The sequence below is a fragment of the Grammomys surdaster genome, unplaced genomic scaffold (assembly GCF_004785775.1).
Source record: "Grammomys surdaster isolate TR1022 unplaced genomic scaffold, NIH_TR_1.0 124160, whole genome shotgun sequence".
NCBI classification, from domain to species: domain Eukaryota; kingdom Metazoa; phylum Chordata; class Mammalia; order Rodentia; family Muridae; genus Grammomys; species Grammomys surdaster.
Genome location: NW_021619243.1, coordinates 24,790 through 32,841, shown reverse-complemented (window position 1 = coordinate 32,841; position 8,052 = coordinate 24,790).

The window sequence follows — 8,052 nt, the reverse complement described above, 5'->3', positions numbered from 1 at the left end:
ATGAGATGGGATAGTAAGCCCTCCTACACCAAGAAAGGAGATATTTTGGTTCGATGTGACCATAAAAGATGGCGACACCAAACTATACATCCCAGGGTCTACCATGGACTCTATTTATTGGTTTGTGGTGTCAAGTTGGGGCATTGGCTTCAACATCACACAGATATGAGATTTAAATATATTTTACGCATGTACATATTTTAGAAAGGTTCTACAGCGTAACAGCTCCCTATGTTTCTTCAAAAGACTTCGTTTGTGGCCCAAAGAGAAGCATATCAAGAGGCTCACCTTCAGATGATCAGAGTTTAATACTGAGGACACAAGCAGTTGGAAGAAGACTCTGAAAACTATCTTCTGATCACACTTACACATGCCCCACACAAACAGGCAATATTTATACTAATATAATTTAGGCTCTTAAAAGAAAAGGCTTGTAGTGCTAGTTCTCCCTTTCCTATTTTTTACTCTACTGTATCCTCCCTCTCTTGACCAAATCCACTTCTAATTTCTCCTTCTTTAAATAAAACTATTTAAAATTACCAATTAGAAAATTACCACATAGTAAAAATGTTACATTTCAACTGTTCACACACGAGCTACTTAATCTGTAGATGTTCCACAGTAAACACAGATAGCTACATGTTAAAAGCTAGCATCCACATAAAAGAGAAAACATGAAAATTGTCTTTGTGGATGTCCTTGCTCAGGATGATTCTTTCTACTTCCATCGATTTATCTGCAATAAGGCCAATACCTAAAACCTAAAGAAATGGATGAATCTCTTAATAAAATATATGTACATATATATATGTATATATAAACACATATGTGTGTATCCTAGTAAAGAAATAGCAATATGACATAAAAAATTTGACATGTAACATGTCCTCAAGTGAACTAGAAGAAACAATATAAATCTCACAACTAAGGATATGTTAAGAGTTTATTTATTTATTACTATTACTTTTTTACATATTCACTTTACATCTGGCTCACTGACTCCTCCCCTTCTCCTCGGAGCAGGTGGTATACCCTGGGTGTCGCCCAACGCTGGTACTGCAAGGCTAGGTGCTTCCTCTCCCACTGAGGCCAGACAAGGCAGCCTAGTAAGAATTACATATCCCATACACAGTCAACAGCTTTTGGGATAGCCTCCCACCAGTTGTTTCAGACCCACATGAAGTCCAAACTGCACATCTGCTACATGTGTGCATGAGTGGGTGAGGGAAGAGGACTAGGTCTAGAGAATGTATATTCTTTGGTTGGAGGTTCAGAATCTGATAGCCCCCAGGTTCCAGGTAAACTTACTCTTAGTCTTTTTTGGAGTTCCTATCTTGTTCAGGACTCAAATAAGACCCTTCCTCCTATTCTTCCTCAAAAGTTCTCAAGCTACATCCACAGTTTGGCTATGAGTGTCTATCTGTTTGAGTCAGCTGCTGTGTGGAGAATCTCAAAGGACAACTTGATCCTGTCTGCAAGCATAAAAGAGTACCATTAATAATGTTAGGGATTGGTACTTGCCCATGGTAGGGGTCTCAAGTTGGACCAGTTGGATCCATCCCATACCCCATGTACCCAATCCACCCCTCCTCACACCACACCCCACATGGCCTCCACAATCCCTGGGGCCTCAAGTTTCTCTAGGGCTAGGCAAGTCTTCTCTCACTGAGACCAGAAAAAGAAGTACTTTGTTATATATGTGTCAGGGACCTTGGGCTGGCTAGTATATGCTTCCTCTCAGTGTCTGAGAGATCTCAGGTACCCAATTTAGTTGAAACTGGTGATCTTCCTATGGAGCTGCCCTCCTCCTCAACTTTTTTTTAGCTTTTCCCTAATTTAACCACAGGGATCCCCCAACTTCACTCCTATGGTTGGATGTAAGTATCTGCATCTGTCTCAGTCAGCTGTTTGTTGGACCTCTCAGAGGACAGCCATGCTAGGCTCCTGTCTGTAAACACGCCATAGCATCAGTGATAGTGTTAGGCCTTGGGGCCTCCCCTTGAGATAAATCCCAAGTTAAGCCTGTTACTAGACCTCTTTCCCCCTCAGCCTCTTCTCAATTATTGTCTCTGTTGTTCTTTTACACAGGAACAATTCTGGGTCAGAGTTTTTGACTGTGGGATGGAAACCCCATCCCTACCCTTGATGTCCAGTCTTTCTACTGGAGGTGGACTCTACAAGTTCCATCTCCCCACTGTTGAGCATTTCTTCTAAGGTCCCTCCCTTTGAGTCCTGAGAGTCTCTCACCTCCCAGGTCTCTGGTACACTCTAGAGGGTCACACTGCATCCCAGTCCCTGAGGTTGCACATTTCCATTCATTCTGCTGGTGCTCAGAGATCCACTCGTGTTTTCTTCACTCCCACTTACCTTATCATATTCACATTTTCCCCGTCCTGTCCCCTGTCCCACCAAGGACCCTTCCTCCCTCTACACTCTGTGATTGCTTTCTCCTCCCTCCCAAGTGGGATTGAAGCACCCTCACTTTGTCCCTTCAGCTTGTCAACCTTCTGTAGTTCTGTGGATTGGATCCTGGTTAAGCTATAATATTTTTGACTAATACCCACTTGTAAGTGAGTACATACCATATGTGTACTTTTGTGACTGGGTCACCTGACTCAAGATAATATTTTCTAGTTCTATCCACTTGCCTGTAAACCTCATGGTGTCCTTTTTCTTAATAGCTGAATAGTATTCCATTGTGTAAATGAACCACATATTTTTGTATACATTCCTCTGTTGTGGAACATCTGGACTGAAAATAGATCCATATTTGCCATGTTGCACAAAGCTCAACCCCAAGTGGATCATAGACATCAACATAAAACTAAATACATGGAATCTAATAGAAGAGAAAGAGGGAAAGAGGTTCATTTGCACAGGGGATGGAGAGAAGTGGATTTCCTAAATAGAACTCCAATGGCTCAGGCTCTAATATCAAAAGTGGGATCTCGTAAAACTGAAAAGCTTCTGTAGGCAAAGGACATAGTCCATAGGAAAAATTGGCAACCTACACAATGGGGAAAAATCTTGACTAACCCCACATCCAATAGAGGGCTACTATCCAAAATATATAAAGATCTCAAGAGCTAACCTCCAGAAAAAAACAAACAATCCAATCAAAAAATGGGGCATAGTGTTAAACACAGAATTCACAGCAGAGAAATCTCAAATGGACAAGAAACACTTAAAGAAATGTTCAAAGTCCTTAGTAGTCAGTCAAATGAAAATCAAATCAACTCTGAGACTCTGCTTTTATACCAATCAAAAGGGGTAAGATCAAAAACGTAAGAGATAGTACATGTTGGCAAGGATATGGAGAGAGGAACACCCCTCAATTGCTGGTGGGATAGCAAACTGGAGAAAACACTCTGGAAATTAATCTGGAGATTCCTCAAAAAATTGGAAATAGATCTACCAGAAGACCCAGCTATACCACTCTTGAGCAAAGACCCAAAAGATGCCCCACCATTCCACAGGCACCCATGCTCCACTATGTTCATAGTGGCCTTAATTCATATTACCCCTCTGTCATATGTAGGATGGGGGAAGATCCTATCCCAATCCAGAGGCTGTCTTTCTGTCCTATTAACAGTATCCTTTGCCTCACAGAAGCTTTTCAGTTTCATGAAGTCCCAGTTATCAATTCTTGATCTTAGATCAAGGTAATTGTCTCCTTTACCAATGTATTCAAGGGTATTTCTTGGGTTCTTTTCAATGTGATTTAGTGTATCTGGTTCTATGTTGAGGTCCTTGATCCATTTGGAATTTGTTTTGTGCAAGAGTGATAAATATGGATCAATTTTTATTCTTATACATGTAGATAAACAGTTAATCCAGCACATTTTTTGAAAATTCTTTCTTTTTTTCCATTGTATGCTTTTGGCTACTTTATATAAAAAATCAAGTGTCTATACGTGTGTGCATTCATTTCTGGGTCTTCAATTTGATTCCATTGATCAACATGTCTACTTGTGTACCAATACCATGCAATTTTTATGACTAATGCCCTGTAGTAGAGCTTGAGGTCAGGGAGGGTAATTCCTCCCAATTGGCTTTTATTGTTCAGTACTGATTGGACTATCCTGATTTTTTTCCATATAGATTTGAGAATTTCAAGGTCTATAAAAAATTGTGCTGGAATATTGATGCAGATGCTCTGAATCTGTGGATTGCTTTTGGTAAGATAGCTATTTGCACTATGTTAATCTTACCTATCCCTGAGCATCAAAGATCTTTCCATCTTCTAATAATCTTCTATTTCTTTCTTTAGGTATTTGAAATTATTCTCATACAGATCTTTCACTTGCTAACTAAGAGTTATACCACGGTACTTTGTACTATTTGTGCCTATTGTAAAGGGTGTTGTTTTCCTAATTTCGTTCTTGGAACATTTAATATTTGTATAAAGGAGGGCTACTGATTTATTAGAGTTAATTTATATACAGCCACTTTGCCAAAGGTGTTTATCAGCTGTAGAAGCTTTCTTGTAGAATATTTGAGGTCACTAATGTATACTATCGTATCATCCATGAATAATGATGCATTGATTCTTCCTTTCTAATTTCTGTCCACTGATCTCCTTTAGTTGTGTTATCGCTTTGGTTAGAACCTCATAACTTTATTGAATAGATAGGGAGAAAGTAGGCAGCCTTGTCTTTTCCCTAAATTTAGTAGAAATGCTTTACATTTCTGTCCATTCACTTTGTTGTTGTCTATTGGCTTCCTGTACATTGCTTTGACTATGTATGAGCCCTGGATGCCTGATTTCTCTAATACCTTTAACATGAAGGAGTGTTAAATTTTATCAAATGCCTTTTCAGCATTTTATGAAAAAGTCATGTGATTTTTTTTTCAGTTTCTTTATAGGGTGAATTATGTGATGAATTTTCATGCATTGAGACATCCCTGCATCCCTGGGATGAATCATACTTAATCTTGATGGATACTGTCTTTGATGGGTTCCCAGATTTGGTTTGTGAGTATTTCATCAAGTAATTTTTGAATCAATGTCTGTGCATAGCATCTTATTTCTTCTTTCAACCCTCTCTGGCTCACAAAGAGTTAACCAGCATAGCCAGAGAGGCTTCCTGACTTGATACTAGCTGACTTGATACTATACTTGACTTGTACTACCAAAAAATCCTTGTACTTAATGCCCAGCTGTCTTACTTTGAGATGCTGAATGACAGAGACTGCAGTTTCTGGCCTCAGGAACTCAGGCCATTCAGCTACCACTGCAAAGTAACTTAGACTTAATACAGGTAAACATTTTAGTATAGTAAAGGCAATGTTATCTCACAAGACCACATCTTGCCCCCACTGATGTCATCACTTACTTCAAGAGTGAACCAAGAAAGCACTGCCTGGTCTTGCCCCCAACAGCAGGAGAATTGGCACAAGCTTTTGGTATCATCTGTTTTTTTTTTTTTAAAAAAAAAAAACCACAGCTATTCTAGTTGGTATAAGATAAAAATCTCAAAGTACTTAAGGTTTTATTGCTGTGATGATAAACCACAGTGCCACAAAATCTTGTATAAAAAAAAGCCTCTAATTGGAGTTGACTTACAATTCAGATTTACTCAAGTATTTTCACAGTAGGGATCATGGTTGGCTTACAGGGTAAATTTCTTTCATAACAGGACATTCTTATGACATTTTCTTAGCAGATAGGGCTGTCAAACCTTTGGGGGAGGCTATGTAAAACCTAGTATCAATGTATACTTTCTACAATCTAAAAGAGTCACCATCGCAATGTTTCCTAGAACTGTGGGATACGAAGTCTGAATTGGTCATATTCTATTCCAAGGCTCCCAGCAGTGGGACTTGGATATCTTTTCACATCAAGACAGGCACAAAACCTTTAACATATAATCTGTCATGTCTACAAGATGTGCTGTAGTAACAGAGTTGTAGAACTTGTGGGAACGTCCAACCAGTGACTGGTCCAAACTGAGACCTACATCACGAGAGGGAGCACATGTCTCACACTGCCTGGATTACTATGAACCAGAGGCAGAACAGCCCAGAGACACCAGATTGAACTAAACATGACTGGGAAACATGTCAGTGACAAATGTTCTGCTATACTCATGGATCTGTCATCAGAGAAGCACCATCCAACAATGGAAGCAGAGGCAGAGACCCACAGCCAAACACTAGGTGGCTCTACAGAAGAAGAGGAGGAAGGCTTGTAGGAGCAAGAGGTATCATGTTCTCAACAAGAACGTGTCTCACAGAATCAACCAACCAGGACTCATAGGCGTTCACAGAGACTGAAGTGAAAAATTACAAATCCTGTACAGGTGTTTTGAGTTATGTCCTCGAAATATATTTTGTAGTTGTTAGCCTGGCGTTCTTATAGGATTCCTAACATATGGCAGTGGGTGGTGCCTCTAACTCATTTGCCTTTGTCTTTAGACTCTTTTCCTGCTACTGCATTACTTCATTGAGCTTTGATATCAGCATTTATGCCTGGCCTTACTATACCTTGTTATGACATGTTCAGTGGATATCCCTAAAAAGCCTGATCATTTTTTCTTTGAAGGTAACTGGAGGAAGAATGGATCGAGGAGAGAGTGGAGGCAGTAGGAGGGATTGAAAATTGTGGTAGGGTTGTAGTGGACAAAACCACAGGGACATTTCTCAGCCTTTGTAGTTCATCTCTGAAAACTGTTTAGTTTTATGTCCCACTTTTAAACTAGGAATTTGTTTACCTCATGTTTATATTTTTGAGCCCCTTCTAGGTTCTAAATATAAACCTCCTGTCTAATGTATAGCTGGTAACGATTTTTCACTTTCCTTATGCTACTTCATCACCTAAAGGATGGGTGCAAAGAGCTCTTTAGTTTTATGAGGCCCCATTTATTGATGGTCTTCATGTTTGTGCTTCTTTCAGAAACTCCTTTCCTGCCACTTCAATATTTTCCCCAAATTTTTTCTTTCTTCTACAAGTTTTAGGATATCATGGTTATGTTGCAGTCCCTTTTGATACTTCTGGAAATGAGTTTTGTACAAGGTGAGGGACAGATGTAGTTTCTTTTTTTAATGTGGAATTTTGCAATGTAGTAAGCACTATGGAAAATGTTGTCTTTCCTCTATAATGTCACATCAGTTTTCAAAGATCATACGGCTGTAGCACTATGGTTTTGTGTGTGAGTTCTCAGTTCTACTCCATTTGTAAGTAAGCCCATTTTTAAGACAATGCCATACAATTTTTAATACTATACCTTTTGAGGTTAAGATGGAAAATAGAATGGAGATGCCTCTAGGCATATTTTCGATGTTAAGTTTTTTTTGTTCTGTGTCTTTTTGTTTGATTACTTACACATGTACTTCAAGACTATTTTCAGGTTCTTTGAGGACTTGAATGTTTTGTGGAAATTGCTTTCAATATACAACTTGTTCTTTGTAGGGTAGACATTTACACAGGGTTATTCCTGCCAATCTATAAACATTTGAAGTCTTTCCATTTTCTGTTTTCTTTTTCAGTGTTTTAAAATTTTCCTCTTTTCTGTTCAGTGCACATGGCTTATGTTTTGACTCTAGCATTCCTCAGATTATTCTACATCTTTGGTAGAAATATTTTCTCTGTCTTTGCCAATGTTTTCTTCTCCTCTTTCTATCATCACAATTCCAATATTTGGTCTTTTTTGGTGTCCCCAAATTCTATCGTGCTCCCTTCATGTACAGTTTTGGGTTTCTCAATACCTATTACTGAGTGATCCAGTTCACCCTTACTTGGTCTTCTATTCTCCACATTCTGTTTGCAACATCAATGTGGCCAGAGTTTTGTTACACAGAGTTTTGTATTTCCTTTATTAGGCTTTCCCATCCAGAATTGTTTCAGTTTGGGTTTTTCTGAAAAATTCACACTCTCTTTTCTTATCAGAGTCTGTCTTCCCTATTTAATTGTCCTTGACTCTGTGTTCTTCAAGTACTTTGACTGTATTTACAGTCACTCTTTTGAATTCTTTGTAATTTCTTTCAATTTTCTCCTTAGGGGTTCATTTCCATGGGACTTTTAATTTTTGGATTTGAACTGTTACTTTGTTT